This window comes from Silene latifolia, chromosome 8, assembly GCF_048544455.1.
Source record: "Silene latifolia isolate original U9 population chromosome 8, ASM4854445v1, whole genome shotgun sequence".
Taxonomy (NCBI): Eukaryota; Viridiplantae; Streptophyta; class Magnoliopsida; order Caryophyllales; family Caryophyllaceae; genus Silene; species Silene latifolia.
Genome location: NC_133533.1, coordinates 66174293 through 66192183, shown reverse-complemented (window position 1 = coordinate 66192183; position 17891 = coordinate 66174293).

Here is a 17891-nt window from a genome sequence, read left to right as displayed (position 1 = left end):
ACTCTTCCTTGCACGCATTCAGTTTTAGCTGTTCATATTTCCCAATTCTCAATTTTGAGTTGTGTTGATGCTGAAGTGGTTGACATAAGCTACGATTTAATTTTCCTCTCAGTTTAATTGCAGTTCAAGCTAATAAACATAGCAAATCTCCAATTCTATTCGTTAATTGAAATGTTAGTGATGATAATCGAGTGAGTGCCTTGCTTCATTTCGTTTTTTGTATGCTATTTTCCTTTTAATTTCTTGCTTTATAAGTTGCGATTTATTTTTTGCAAGTTAGTTGATTTACGTTGTGTACCATTATTGTTTATTGCTGATGTAGTGTTAATTGAACTTAACTTTCATGTTAAAGAAGTTATATATTCTTCTAAAGTTGTTGCAGCTTATTTGTGGGTCTCACTTTAGAGTTTGGATATCAAGTTGGTGTTATTCTTTCGCCTTAAATGTTTATTTATATGAGCACCCTGTTAACCTGGTAGTTTTGATTATGTCTTCCTTTCTACTGAGTTGATCGCCAAAGTTGTTTTACTTTGTCTTCTCCACACACCATATACACCTTCTGTTGTAAGCATGGTTGTTGATCTGAATTTTAGTTATTCAAGTTTACATGTTCACGGTCAAAACTATTTATCTTAGCACATTTTTATGAAAATCAACAACATGCTTTAGATCATCGGCAGTTTTCCAGCAACTTTATAATGCATCAACTGTCTAGTTCAACAGTAGCTCAATAAAATTTGATCACCAGCAATAGACTATCTGAATTTTGTTCATTATTATTCCCTTCTTCTCGAGCAATTGTTTACTTTTTTGTTCTTTGTGACGGGTGTTTTCATCAATTATAAACTATATACGTTAACAAATTTAATTATTTGAGGCTGAGTAATTATGAGCTTTATTGGCATGGTTATCGCGATGATACGAATGTATAATTGTCTTTGTTGTCATATTTCAGGTTTTTTGTGTATGTTACAAGAGTGCTTTAAATGGCTTCATAGATGGAGTTGCTTGAAGGAAGCCTTAAGTCTTTTTATCTCAAATTTGCAAGTTGAAAATGGAATTCTAACCGAGTTTATAAAAATTAAAAATCACTCGAAAGGTGCTCCCCGCTTTCAAAGTACCTTCTAAAGGTGCTTCTCTTTCTTTGGCTTTTCAGTTTACATACATCATTCTGGTTCATCTACTAGTTGTCACTTTGGTAACACATTTTATCATTAATGTTCCATCGATTTCGGTGCCTCAAATTTTCCACGATTCGCTTCGATTATGGCTTGTTTAATTTACTTACCATTGTGTCACTTTGTGTGCAATGCGCGTTGTGCCACAACCGGTCGCAGTTAGTATATTTGATCTCTTGTACTTTACACTTTCCTGAATCCTCCTTGAGGTTTTGTTTTTGTCGAAAGTTGGAAGGGAAGTTGAACACTGTGTTTTACTTCCTAACATTCCTGTGTCTAAACTTGAAGATGTTTTAATTTGGCTTTTGAGAAGGAAAATGTATCCCTCTATTTCTCTTGTACATTTCTCTTCAACTTACTTCTAACCAACTATTTTTTTTCCTTGGCTCTACCTCAATGTTTCAGGTTGTTGTATTAATATGATATGCCAGATTGATCCTATAGACTACACTCGACACCCATACATCTTCGATTCTACACTTGCTTGAATGTATGTGCTCTCTCGGGCCATCTATTGAGTTACAAACTACAATATGAACTTTTAATGATTGTACTATGATGTTTTGTTATTGCTGCATAATAATTAGAGGAAGTGTTAGGGTATGAACTATGAACCATTAGTATGATATATCAATGACCCATTTACTATAACTTTGTTTTGACACGGTCCCTATGGGCCATGTCTAACAAATGGAGTCATGCCAAATCCACACATGGAAATGTACCCGTGTTTGACACTTGTAACCGAGTCTGAGTAATATAGGCTACCGCCCTTTCGCTTTAAAATTGGAAGGTTAGGCTGAGACGGTAAGTTGAGGCAAACTATTACTCTTTTCGTCTCAGTCGTTTGTTTACCTTTTATATTTATTGTGAGGGGTGCTATTATCAAAGGTAAACAAATGATTGGGACAAATAGAGTACAAGAAAACATTTAATTTGATGGACCCTGATAATGAAGGGTACATTTTACTGTGTTGGGTAATTTGGAAACAGACTCTTATTCGCAAACTCATTAAGGAGGCCTTTTTGCTACCATTAGATCTAAATTTTGTTAAGGGTAATATTTTTTTTTTTGAAGGTGACGGTCTTTTTACAACAGTGTTGTTATTTCAATTGTTCATTTCTTAACAGATGATTGTAGGTGCTTTAAAAAATGGTGTTGAGGCTTAGAGGGAGGCATCTTTGTAGAAGGTATGTGATTATGGCCTTAGATTTGAGAACCTTATACTTAGATTTGAGAACCTGAAACCATGCTATAGGAAATAAAAAAGGACATGCAACACACATCAGAGTTCAGATGGAGTTCAAATGCAGCTCGCTCGTAAAAGTGAGTGTTGCACCTGGTTGCTTCAGTTGGTGTTAATGGCATATGTGTATCTTAAGTTAGCTTTATTACTCAGTCATTTGTAATCTAGACACAGGTAATATGTTTTTATGTAAGTTAACTAGATGTTTAGGGAACATTTAGCGTAGATTAGCTTAGTAAGTAAGACGTTTATGGTATTATTTGTAGTTTGGATAATATTCGGAACGTTGTTGGGTTGAATAAGATGTAATGTTGTTTTACATGTGATGTATTATTAGTGGTTGATTGGATTTCTTGTAGCTGGTTTTTAAGTTGGTATTTGGATTGTGAGTTTTATGTAATTTCGGCAGCAAATTTTTATACAAAAAAAAGCATTAATAAGTTGCGTCGGTTCTTGAAACAAATGATACAAATGAGAAAAATGAAATAATGAATTGGTCCTAAAACAAAATATCAATTGCATCAGTTACAGTAATAGATGACGCAAAAAATAAAGCAAATACATCGGTTCTATAAAGAACTGACGCAAAAAATATAAGCAAATACATCAGTTATGATATCAATTGCATCGGTTTTTAAAACATAACTGACGCAAATGGTAGATTTTTTGCGTCAGTTCTATAAGAACAACCGACGCAAATGGTAGACTTTTTGCGTCAGTTTTGAAACTGACGCATATTAAATACGACCCCTCAATATACGTCAGGCCACAACCGACGCAAAAGGGCCTCTACAACTGACGCAATAGGGGTTTTTTCCATTAGTGCCATCCGGTACGGTGCTTTAGAGATTGGCCCCGTCCCCGGTTTCAACTCAACCGTGAAATCTATCTCCCTCTTCGGTGGCAACCACGGAATCTCCTCTGGAAAAACATCTGCAAACTCTCCCACCACCGTATCGATCAACTCGTCGGACTCTCTATCCGGTCATCTCTCACATGGCACAAGATCAAAGGGCATCCCTTCCTCAGATAAGACTTCAAGGTCACATCTGCAATCAACTTAACTTTGGGTTTGACCACAAACCCACGATAAGACACACTAACACCCTTAGGACCTCTCAAAGACACTTTCTTTTGATGACAGTCTATCTTAGCTTTATACTTTCCCAACCAATCCATCCCGACTATCATCTCAAAACCGTCAAAAGGAAACTCTAGCAAGTCTACTGGTAGATCAACTTGCCCTACTATCATAGGTACATCCCTATACAACCTCCCACAAGGTACAGACTCACCCGAAGGTATAAAAACTTTCTCACTTACAGACTCATATACCCTCAAACCCAACCGTTTAACATGACTCGAAGATACAAACGACTGAGACGCCCCCGAATCAAACAAAACAAAGGTATGAACACCATTAACAAGAAAAGTACCAGTGATAAAATGTGCATCATCCTCAGCTGCTTTCTTGTCCATCATGAACAGCTTTCCACTGGTCTTCTCGTCCACCTCCTGGACAAGATCTTGGATGTGGTCGGTTTAGCACCCGACCCCTGATTGTTGTTGTTGTTCGTAGCAGGTTTCTGATAAGAATTACCGCCATTGCGGTTACCTCTACCCTGATAGCTCTGACTTCCCCGGTTAGACCATGACCCAGACGGTATATTGCTCGCATAACTCTTTGCCGGCCCCTGAGAATAGCTCCCCTGAGCCGATCTCTGAAAAGCTCCAGGTAAACTCGTGCACTCATGTCTCTTTTGGCCTACACCGCCACAGCCATAGCAGGTCATTCCCCAACTACCACTACCACTCACACGGCCACGCCCAAAGGAAGCCCCAGCATTGAACCCTGACCCAGAAGAAAACCCTCTAGCCTGATTGTGGTTACCTTTCTTGCGACTAGATTGGCCACCACCTTCACTCTCAGCCTTTCTTTTCTCAACTACTCTCTCCTGAGCCATCTCCACCAACCTCTAAGCTCTCCCAGCCCTCTCATAGGCTTCCTTAACATCGGTAAGGACTCCCACGGGTAACTTATCCATGATCTTAGGGGTCAACCCCCTCTCGAATCTCAGCGCTTGGTTCTCCTTACTCAAACCCATGTCCTCAGCATACCTAGACTTCTCATTAAACTGCTTGTAGTACTCAGCCACTGACATATCAAACGTCATCCTAAACCCATCAAACTCCTCCCCCAGCTTACTTCTCACATGCTCAGGTACAAACTCTTTCCTCATAGCCCTCCGAAACTCTTCCCAAGGTATAGCAGGTAAGCCCTGCTTCGTGTACATCTCCCTAGCACTCACCTTCACCTTATCCCACCACTCACCAGCTGCTTCCCTCAGGTAGAACGCAGCTTGTTCCACCCTCATCTCATCAGGACAGTGTACCAGGTCTAGTATGTTCTCCATCTCACGATGCCAGTTGTCAAGAAGGTTTGGTTCCCCGGTCCCCTTGTACTCTTTTGGGTTAAACCTCGCTATATAAAGGCTGATCTTGGAGTGATCAATCTCCTTATCCTTTCCCACTTTCTTTAGGGCCTCCGTAAGAGCATCCTGATGCTCCAACATCTTGACGATATCATCTATGTTCATGTTCTCAGCTCTCGCATACAAGACGTTTCTCTTAGGCGGCATCTTGAAACTATATAAGAAAGGGTAGATATAAACATTTGCACTATAACCCCAAAACACGAAAACAGACTACCCAAAACACACTCGATCGAGTGCCTAAACCTACTCGATCGAGTAGAGGCTACTCCAAGTGCCTTACCAGGAGCACTCAGGTATAAGGATGCTACCATCTCGGTTACCCAAGGCAATGATAATCATAAGACAATAACGAAACAACATTTAAATAGTATAACTTTAGTGAAAGGTTACAATCCAAAACCAAATACCAAAAATACGAATACAAGTTCTCAAAACCAACTGTCTACTCAGCTAAATGAAATGTTTATCAAACTAATCATGCTACATAGAAAGACTCTATCATCTGACGGTGGCACATCCCAGCTATCCCAAGTAACTCGACTCATACCTGCTCAACAACTGCTCACCATCCCCGAATGGATCACCACAGTTTTTAAAACAATAAACGGGGTCAGTACTAATCACACAATTTATATAAACCAACAACACAGTAAATAATCAGCTCAAACATCACAGATAATCTCCGAACTCCAAACCCAACTCCACAATCCTGACTACACACTAAAGTGTGTAGCCCTGCCAGAGTGCCCATCGCAACAGGTCACTCCACGCCGCCAGTAGGGGACCGCAGCCGTACCCACCAAATCCCCGCTCATCTCCATCGAGTGATAAACCCAAATTCCTTAATGTACACATCCCTCCTGTGGCGGGTTCCACAGGAGGCGAATAATGGGCGTGAAGCCACTCCCGCAAGTGACTCCACTCGCCAGGGACGCGCCCCGAAGAACACAGACAGATACAAACAATCACAACTACTATCAACAACCAAATCCAGCAATCGTCACAATACGAGTATGATAATATTCAACAACCACAACACACCAACAACACATTATGGGACTAATACTGAGTAGGGAAACCCTACCTGGAAAGCAATACAGTCAGACGATCTCACAGCTGATATCAAAAGGCTTCTTCTACGAATCCTCCTCCTAACATACAAACATATAATCACTACCAATCACGAAACACAACAAAACCCCCAAATCCCAATATTAGGGTTTAACTAACTTTAACGAAATATTATAAAAACGGTACGTAGATCTTACCCTCGACGCAAGGATCACAAAGGTATAAAGAAAGGTAAAATCCGACCTTCCAAGCTCCGGGATTTGCCAACAATGCGATTGATGCGAAGAACGTAGTTTGTTTTCTCTTTGAAAGTGATTAGGTTTATAAAAGTGTTTAACGAAAAGTGACGGAAGTAATTATATACTTAATCGCATTATTAACAAAACCCGACAAATCATCACCCCGTAAACCGGCTACTCGATCGAGTAGCTGAGGTACTCGATCGAGTGCCCCCTACTTGATCGAGTATCAAGGTTACTCGATCGAGTACCCAACAGGTCAGAAACTATTTTAAAACGCAACACACCCTTACTCGACAGAGTAAGGCCCACTCGATAGAGTACCCAGAGACTCATAAAACCGTAGTATTACAAATCTCCACACAACTGAATACACACTAAAGTGTGTAGTCCTGCCAGAGTATCCATCGCAACAAGTACTCCACACCGCCAGTGGGGGACCGCAGCAGTACCCACCAAATCCTCGCTCATCACCACTGAGCGATAAACCCAAGTTTTCTTAATGTGCACATCCCCTCCTGTGGCGGGTTCTACAGAGGACGAACCAAGGGCATGAAGCCACTCCCGCAAGTGACTCCATTCAGCCAGGGACGTGCCCCGAAGATCATAGACAGATACAAACTAATCAACAGTATGAAAACAACAACCGTCTAACAACTTAACAATACAATCAATCTTTAATCACAACAACCACCACCACACATTATGTAACTAATACTGAGTAGGGAAACCCTACCTGGAAAGCAACACGGAATCAGACGATCAAGCAGGTAAATCAGAATCTCTCCTCAACGAATCCTCCTCCTATACATACATACATATTATTACCACCATAATCACATAACCACCAAAACCCCCAATTCACCCAATTAGGGTTTAACCAACATTAACCAAACGATATAAAAACGATATGTAGAGCTTACCCACGACGCAAGGATCACAAATGTGTAAAGAACGACGAAAACTGACACTCCTAGCTCCGGGATTTGCTAATAATGCGGCGAGGATGATTCAACGTAACTTCTAATCTTCTCTTGAAGCTTTTAGGTTTTGAAAAGTGTTTTAATAAAAGTGATGAAGGCCTTATATAGCATTCCCGCATTATTAACAAAACCCGTCAAATATCACCCGCTAACCAACTTACTTGATCGAGTGCCAAGCTTACTCGATCGAGTACCCATCAGGCAGACTACTGTTTTGCGTAAAACCATACTTACTCGACAGAGTTAGCCCCACTCGATAGAGTACCCCAAGACACATAAAACCGTAGTATTACAGTCTTCCCTCCTTAAAAAGAACTTCGTCCCCGAAGTTTAAACCACCAACAAAAACAAACACACCGACACCTTCCCGGCACGACAGCATAAACAAAACTCAACACCAAACTCCCATCACACCTCTCAAAACAAAACTCAACCCGACTCAAGGCAGCTACTAACTGTACCAAAACCAACATAAGACATACAAAACTCTATGAAAACATGCAAAAACTCTACGTGACCTTCTCCTACCCCCCTAAAAGAAACAAGGTTACGTCCTCGTAACCATACATACCTGATCAAAAAGAGACGGATACCGTTCCCTCATAGTCTCTTCCGCCTCCCATGTAGCCTCCTCAACCTCATGGTTAGACCACAGAACCTTAAGCAACACCTTCTCACCATGTCTAGTTTTCCTAACTTTTCGATCAAGAATATGTTTTGGTACCTCAAGATAAGACAAGGACTCATCCAACTCGATGTTCTCAACCTCTAACACATGTGATGGATCACTAACATACTTCCGCAGCTGAGACACATGAAACACATTATGCACTCTATCCAAAGCAGACGGTAAAGCTAACCGATAAGCAACCTCACCCACCCGATCCAAGATCTCATATGGTCTTATAAACTTCTGGCTCAGCTTCCCTTTCTTACCAAATCTCATGACCCCACGCATAGGAGACACTTTCAAAAGAATCTTGTCCCCAACCTGAAACTCTATATCCCAGCGATGCAGATCTGCATAACTCTTTTGTCGATCTTGGGCCGCTCTCATCCTCTGTCTGATCAGTTTAATCAGTTCCACCATCTCATGTACCATCTCTGGTCCTAAAACCACTGCCTCAGCACTATCGTCCCAACAAATTGGACTCCTACACCTCTTCCCATACAAAGCCTCAAATGGTGCCATGCCAATATTGGTGTGATAGCTGTTGTTGTAGGAAAACTTAATCAAATCCAACCTCTGCTCCCAGCTACCACCAAAATCCATAACACAAGCTCGCAACATGTCCTCTAAAGTCTTGATGGTCCTCTCCGTCTGGCCATCTGTCGCAGGATGAAATGTTGTATTCATCTTTAAGGTAGTTCCCAAAGACTCCTGCAACTCTTTCCAAAACCGTGAGATGAATCTCGAATCTCTATCAGACACTATATCCTTAGGCACCCCATGCAATCGAACCACGTTTTTCCGATAAGCCATAGCTAACTGTATCTTAGTCCAAGTATCTTTCATTGGCACAAAATGAGCTGACTTGATCAGCCGATCCACTATAACCCATATCATGTTATTACCCTGTTGACTCTTCGGTAAACCCACGATAAAATCCATAGAAATAGACTCCCACTTCCACTCAGGTACCTCAAGAGACTGAATCTTACCTTGTGGTCTTCACTACTCCCCTTTCACTCCCTGACATGTCAAACAACGAGCCACGAACTCATCTGTTTCCTTCTTCATTCCTGGCCACTAGAAGGTATTCTTCAAATCTTTATATAACTTGTCACCGCCTGGATGTACCGAGTATGGTGTGCAATGAGCCTCTGTCATGATTATCTTTTTCAACTCCTCATTGTTAGGAACACACCACCTCCCATCAAATATCACACTACTATCTGTATGAATAGAGAATCTAGACACTGTCCCTTTTTCTACTCCAGCTCTCCACTCCTCAATCTTGGGATCTAACGCCTGTTTACTGCGAATATCATCATAAAGGTCTGGTTGCACTGTCAAATCCCCTATAGCATCCCCTTTCTGGATCATATGTATCCCAAACTTCCCCACCTCATCTCTCAATCTCATCAAAGACACAGCCGTGCAAAGAGAATGAACGCTCTTCCTGCTCAAAGCATCTGCAACCACATTAGCTTTCCCTTCATGGTATATAATATCCATGTCATAATCCCCAATCAACTCCATCCACCTCCTCTGTCTCATGTTCAACTCCTTTTGAGTGAAGACGTACTTGAGACTCTTATGATCGAAAACACCTTAAAGGTCGCCCTATATAGATAATGCCTCCAAATCTTAAGAGCAAACAGAACTGCACCCAACTCTAGATCATGCGTCGGATAATTCTCCTCATAAGGTTTCAATTGGCTAGCAGCATAGGCAATCACTTTCCCATTCTGCATCAACACACAACCCAACCCATTCTTTGAAGCATCTGTATACACCTCAAAGTTCTCACTCCCCTCAGGCAATGCTAAGATTGGAGCCGTGGTCAAACGCTCCTTAAGGTTTGGAACGCCGTCTCACAACTTTTATCCCAACGAAACCTGTTCTCTTTCCTCATCAAAGCTGTCATAGGTCTAGCTATCTTGGAGAAATCCTTAACGAACTGTCGATAATACCCTGCTAAACCCAAGAAACTCCTGATCTCGCCACATTCTTTGGTGCTTCCCACTTGGTAACCGCTTCAATCTTTGCAGGATCCACATCTACCCCTTTCTTTGAAATCACATGCCCCAGAAAAGCAACCTGCTCTAACCAGAACTCACACTTGGATAACTTTGCATACAACTGGTTCTTTCTCAAGGTCTGCAACACTATCCTGGAATGTTCCTCATGCTCCTCCTTAGTCTTAGAAAAGACTAAGATATATCATCTATAAAGACCACCACAAACCAATCCAAGAACTGACTGAAGATCCGGTTCATCAAATCCATGAACACTGCAGGTGCGTTAGACAACCCAAACGGCATCACTACATACTCATAATGACCATACCTTGATGTGAAAGCTGTCTTTGGTATGTCCTCTTCCCTAATCTTCACCTGATGGTAACCCGACCTTAAATCAATCCTGGAAAAGACTGCTGCACCGTTCAACTGATCAAACAAATCATCTATCCTCGGCAAAGGATACTTGTTCTTTACTGTAACTCTGTTCAGCTCCATATAATCGATGCACAACCTCAAGCTCCCATCTTTCTTCTTCACAAACAGGACTGTTGCTCCCCACTGTGATACACTAGGTCTAATGTACCCCTTCTCAATTAGATCATCCAACTGTTTCTTCAGCTCCTCCAACTCCTTAGGACCCATACGGTACGATGCCTTAGAGATTGGCCCCGTCCCCGGTTTCAACTCAACGGTGAAATATATATCCCTCTTCGGTGGTAACCCCGGTATCTCCTCTGGAAAGACATCTGAAAACTTTCCCACCACTGGTATCTGTTCAACTGTCGGACTCTCCATACGGTGATCTCTCACATGACACAGGATCAACGGACACCCCTTCCTCAGGTAGGACTTCAAGGTCACTGCTGCAATCAACTTAACTTTGGGTTTGACAACAAACCCACGATAAGACACACTAATCCCCTTAGGACCCCTCAAAGAGACCTTATTTTGATGCCAATCTATCTTATCCTTGTACTTTCCCAACCAATCCATCCCAATTATCATCTCAAAACCATCTAAAGGGAACACTAACAAGTCTACTGGTAGATCAACTTGTCCAACTAACATAGAAACACCTCTATACAACCGCCCACAAGATAAAAACTCCCCCGAAGGTATAAAAACTTCCTCTCTTACAGACTCATACTCACTCAAGCCCAACCGTTTAACATGACTCGATGATACAAACGACTGTGACGCTCCCGAATCAAACAAAACAAAGGGAAAAACTCCATTAACAAGAAATGTACCGGTGATAACTTGAGCATGATCCTCAGCTGCTTTCTTCTCCATCATAAACAGTTTGCCACTGGTCTTCTGACCACCTCCCTGGACAGGACTAGCTGAGGTAGCCTGTTTAGCAGCCGACCCCTGGTTGTTGTTGTTGTTCGTCGCCGGTCTCTGATATGAATTACCGCCATTACGGTTAGCCCCACCATTGTTACTCTGACCTCCCCTGTTGTTCCACGACCCAGCCGGCTTGTTACTAGCATAGCTCTGCACGGGACCCTGTGAGAAGCTCCCTTGCGACAGTCTCTGGAAACCCCCACTCACCGCACTGGTGCACTCATGTCTCTTGTGGCCCACACCGCCACAGTTATAACAGGTCATACCCCAACTACTACTACCGCTACCACGACCACGCCCTTATGAAGCCCCAGCACTAAACCCCAAGCCCGATGAATATGCTCTCACCTGATTATGGCCACCCTTCTTGTAGCTGGACTAACCACCTCCCTCGCTCTCAGCTTTTCTCTTCTCAGCACCCCTCTCCTTGGTCATCTCAACTAACTTCTCAGCCCTCCCAGCACGCTCATAGACCTCCTTTACATCTGTAAGAACTCCCACCGGTAACTTCTCCATAATCTTGGGGGTCAACCCCTTCTCAAATCTCAATGCTAAGTTCTCTTCACTCAGCCTCATGTCCTCAGCATACTTGGACTTCTCATTAAACTTGCGGTAGTACTCAGCCACCGTCATCTCGGATGTCATCTTAAAATCATCAAACTCTTCCCTCAGCTTACTACACACATGCTCTGGCACAAACTCACGCCTCATCGCTTTCCTGAACTCATCCCAAGGTATCGCAGGTAGCTTCTGCTTCATATACAACTCCCGAGCACTCACTTTAACCTTATCCCACCACTCACCGGCCGCTTCTCTCAAATAGAACGCAACTTGTTCCACTTTCAACTCCTCCGGGCAATGGACCAACTCAAGAATATTCTCCATCTCTCTATGCCAATTATCCAGCAGAATTGGCGCCCCTTTTCCCTTATACTCCTTAGGGTTGAACCTAGCTATGTGAATGCTGATCTTGGAGTGATCAACATCTTTATCCTTTCCCACTCTTTTCAAGGCATCTACCTACCTTCACTTGTTCTTGAGCTATGATGAGTATTAGGATGATCCTCCAAAGACCTCAAGTATAGAAGCCACTCCTCTTGATTGCACCCAAGATTATCCTTTATCCCCACTAAATAATATTTGCTAGATATTTGGTTAGTAGTTTACCTTAAAATTGATTACTAATACTCATATATTACACTACTAATATTAGTAATCTTTTATTAACAATTTGAATCAAAAATCTCATGTTTTGATGAAGAAGAAGATGAATATGTGAGAGAGGAAAACTTTGCATGTCATTTGAATGGACAAGCATAAAGAGAATAAGTAGAGAAAAATAATCCTCTAAAGTGGAGGCGGGTGTCACGGTTTTGGGAGGGAGGAGAGCAAATATATGGTCTTTCACTTTTAGCTTTTGTTCTTCTCTAAAACCATAGGTGTAAGACTAGGCTAGAGTACTCATTACATATGCCATACACTATGAACAAATGCAAAAAACAAAAGCCATTTGATACTACCCAAAACCGGTTTCTCCTTATAAAATGGACTTCCGTTTTATTTTGTCAATTTGTCATTTGTCACACAATATGTCACATGTAGTCTTTTACATGTTATTAATTAATTTAATGCATATTTATCACCTAAATATCATTTTAAAAATTAATTAAATTACGTACAACAAATTGACTAGTGATACTTGATCACATAAATAAAATGAGTCATAAAATTATAATTCACAACATCTTGTAATTATAATTAACCATTCATTCTTATCTCTATTGTTTCTCAAACAATAAGTAATTTTAGTAGTAAAGCATTTTATTACTAAAATAAATCTTATTTAATCACATTGCAATAAGATATTAATATTCTCTCTCACAATTGAATTGTTTAATTTTAAGGAATTGATCAACTTGTATCGTCATACAATTAATCAACTTTACAGATAAGGGCATCATCCTTTAGGTGTGACCTTAAGGGATCAACTGACCACCACCGTCCCACGACAGTAACGTCAAACTCTAGCAAGCCAATCGTTACCGATTAATGTTGATCAGTTGACTATATAATTGAATCATCCCTTACGTATTCTTTATATGAGATTTAATTATGATATTAAATCATGTGATCGCACTATTGTTGAGGACACATTTTCCAACACGATCACCCTCTTTCCCACCATTTTTACATGTCTCAACGAAGTGGGCAATTTGTTGCTTTGGGTTCTCCTTCCCGTCGAACTGTTGAAATTTTGGAGGCTGATAGCCAGATGGCATGCGCCGACTGTCAATCCTCTTAGTGTAAGGCTTGATGTAGCGTCCACTGCTTATCGAGCTATCATCTAATTGACACTTGATCATCTTGGCTATTAACTCCTGTAGGTTCTCTTCAGTGAAGGTGCTTATCGAGCTATCATCTATTAACTCCTGTAGGTTCTCTTCAGTGAAGGTGCTGATCTCATTGTTTGGCTTTCCAATGTCATCCTTGCCAACTTCTTTATCACTGTTAACATCCCTGTCGGTGTCACCATGCTCGCTGTCAGCTTTCCTCCACGGAGTGCCACCACCCCTTTTTGGAGTTCATCAATTTTATTGTTCTTTTCTTCATTCTCCTTCATCATCTTTTCAAGGAGTTCATTCATTTTCTGCACTCGATCCTCAAGAGTATCGCCACTTATCACCGAGATTGAAGCAACGTTAGGGTTGGGGTTTCTTTCTTCTTTGGCGACGCCTTGGATTTGCAAGGGGAAGCCTTTTGTCGAGCTTAACATTTCTAACCTCCTCGCGTGAAGGAGAAGAGGCAGCCAGAAGCGTTGTAGCGGCAACAGCTATGGAGGTGACAAATATCTTGCGTGGCCTAGTAGGGACGCTTGCAGAGCGTAGACTGGCAGCAACATTGTTGACAGCAGCCTTCTTCACCATTCCTCTTGTGTAGATGCCAACTGACTGCGCAGCTGAGGAGGTAGCAGCAATGGGAGTACCCTGTAGGATATTTGCGTAGGTCTTCTTGGATGGACTAGAAGAGATGCTTTGATTGGTAGACATCTTCTTGTTGTGGTAGACTTGATTAAAACAGCAGTAAAAATGAGAGGTAGAGATTTTCACGTCGGGTTCACCAAAATTTGTAACAGCAAATTTTGTATTGCGATAACTGAAATACAAAACAAGGAAACAAGTAAATTTTATTAATAAATATCAAAACGTACGCGTACAATCTCTAATGTATCCTCTGATTCTAATATGCCGTAAGGGGTACGTGTACGGGGTACACGTGAGGGGTGCGCATGTAGACAACTTTAATTACTCTATGAGCGATGTTAATTTGATTTCTTAAGAGGGTCGCGATGATTTGAATATCTCTTGAAGGTTTGAATTTGTTATTGAATCTTCAACGCAGGCGGCACGATTTGATGTGCTTGTTGACTGCTTGCAATGATTTTGACTGAGAGGATTTGTAGGAATTTGTACGTTGTTCTCTCTAGCTCCTTTGCAATTATGAATTTTTCAACCCCTCAAATGAATGAGGAGAGCTCTATTTATAGAGTTTCGATTCCCCTTGTTGGACTTTGGTGGTCACATGCCCATTTGTGGTTTTATTTGTGAACTTGACCCAAGTTTGCTTCTTTCTGGGTTTAGTGATCCGAATAGCTCCTTTTGTAATCCGAATTGACCCATATTTCATTTAATCGGGACAAAAATAATTAAATTAAGTTAAAATTTAGTATTAACTCAAAATAATTAATTTATTTCATAAATTCGGCACATTAATAAATTTTCCGTGCCTACAATATCGTCTATATATCTCCCCCACTATGATTTCCCAAAAGGTCAAAGGTACAAGTTCAAACTCAACGTATGTATTCCATTCCCGTAAACTATCCCGACTCGCATTACTATTCACGCACTTCATTCATTCATATATATATATATATATATATATATATATATATATATATATATATATATATATATATATATATATATATATAGAATTAGGATCACATGAGTCCAACCTATCTTTATGAGTCCGTTAGTCCATGATACAATATCAGACGTTATATTAAACAATATCACACGTTATGACACACAATATCACAGCTTAGAGTATCACACGTTATACTAAACAATATCACAACTGAAAAAAAATCTTTCTGAAAAAAAAAATTTCAAAAAAACAATCGTGATATTGTTTTGTAATACAATATCACACGTTATGCTAAACAATATCACAGCTTACAATATCACACGTTATACTAAACAATATCACAACTTACACGGAAAAAAAAAATCGAAAAAAAAAATCTTTAAAAAAAATTTTCGAAACAAAAAATCTGGAATTTTTTTTTTTGAAAAATTAAAATTCGTGATATTGTTTTGTATAGTGCGTGATATTGTTTTATGGACTCATGAACTCAAATATTTAGATGGACTTACTCAAATATATATATATATATATATATATATATATATATATATATATAATTAGGATCACATGAGTCCACCCTATCTTTTTGAGTCCCGTGAGTCCACTTATGTATCACACGCTCTACACAAAAATATCACGATTTTTTTTATGAATTAAAAAAAAAAATTTAATTTTTTTTAAAAAAATTAAACTGTGATATTGTTTTGTATAACCCGTGATATTGTATCTGAGTCTATGAGTCTAGTAAAAAAGTATCACAAGTTATACAAAATAATATCACATCTTATAATAAACAATACCACTGGTTGTACTAAACAATATCACGGGTTATACTATACAATATCAAAAGTCTAACTTATATTAACTATAAACTTGTAGGAAGGCTCATGCCTAATCTTCACACATATATATTATGAACAAGTGGTAATGCATACTATTAGAGCACACTTACACAAATTATTTACGTTAGCTAGAAGAAGCTGAAGTAATCACATCATCACATACTTAAACACTAGTCCCTCCAAGTTTTAAAGCCAGCAAACAATGCAAATACTCCTTGGACTCATTCGTAAACGACAAAATTAACATCATTACATACATTGTCTTATACTATATCATTACTTATATGGTCAGATTAATCAAAACATCACTATACATGTTAAACCTTAAGGTAGCAGCACATTAGAAGCAAATTAACAAACACCCACTAATATATAGTTAGATTTAGTGCAATCAATAACTACCTCTTAAACAAATCGATAAATTCAACGCGACATCGGCAGGTAAAAGCAATATCAATCACAACGACAATCAATGTGACAACAAACTACCAGCTATAAATTAACATGTAACTCAAAATTAAGCACACAAAGATCATCTAACAGCATAAGCAAAGATTCAAGTAAAATAGCACAAAAGTCCGTTAGTTTATAAAAACGTACACTAAGATTTCTTTGAGCAGTTCCAAGGTACGGAGGGGCCATTGAATAGCGGCAGGATGAGGTCAAACCATTGGTTGCTCTACTTGATATATTAATTCACATAATGTATTCGACTGGCGGTCCATTTAGAGAGCACTAGTAAGTGTTACCTAAATGTCAAAACATATAAATGCATGTGGTCTTTCATATTTGAGCTGTTATGAAGTGAACTTGAATTGGTGTACTTGCTGACATTCTATGAAATATAATATCCAGTATAGCCTCCATGGCTACTGACGAGGATTTACCACAACTCCACAACCAGTACAATTGCAAACATAAAAATATTCGTGATATTGTTATGTGTAGTGCGTGATATATAAGTGGACTCATGGGACTCAAATATATAGGTGGACTCACCGGATCTTGCCTATATATATATATATATATATATATATATATATATATATAGATTTAGGATCCGGTGAGAACGATCACTCGGTGAGAACGGTGAGAACAATAGTTAATTAAACACTTGACCCACATTAATTTACCTCTCGCTCCTCGATATCCAATTTCCTAAACTCTCGCCATATCACATCTGCTAAAATCAGCCACCATATCACCACTCTAACATGCCACCACTCCACCACACAGCACCTCGCCGGAGCCGGCAACCTCCAACGATTAAAACTCCAACTTCCGCTTCCTCCTTAACCCATAACCACCCCTTATCTTCCCCCGTCACCATTCATCACCTACCGTCGTCGCCAATGATGATAGCCATCGACACTGACAAACAAGCTGCTAACATCCCTCATTTTCCTATTCAACCACCCTCATCGAATCGTGTAAGTCGAAGCTCTCCCTCCTTTTTCTCGGTCGAGTCATTACGACCTATACAATTTCCCATATTGACTTATCTATGGCCACCTGATCAATCACCTCGCCGCCGCTGCCAACACTAGCTATGGCGTCCCCTGCTGCGTCGACACCAACTCACCACCAGAGTATCGACGCTGCAATCTTGGTCTTCTTCGCATCCTCTGCTGACACGCAAGATCCGAAAACCCTCGACCTCCATATCTGTTTGTTTACTTCCAAATGAGACGGAATTTTGGGCAAAATACTTGATCAAATTAGAGTATGATTTGGGCAAAATTTTCTTGCCTTTAATTGGATCAATTTTGATTCTAATTTCGGGAATTTCGGGTTAGACTCTGATTGAATTAGGATAGCTTGATCTCGTTTTTGCTGCTAATTGAGGTGCTAGTTACTGGGTAAAGTAAGGCGTG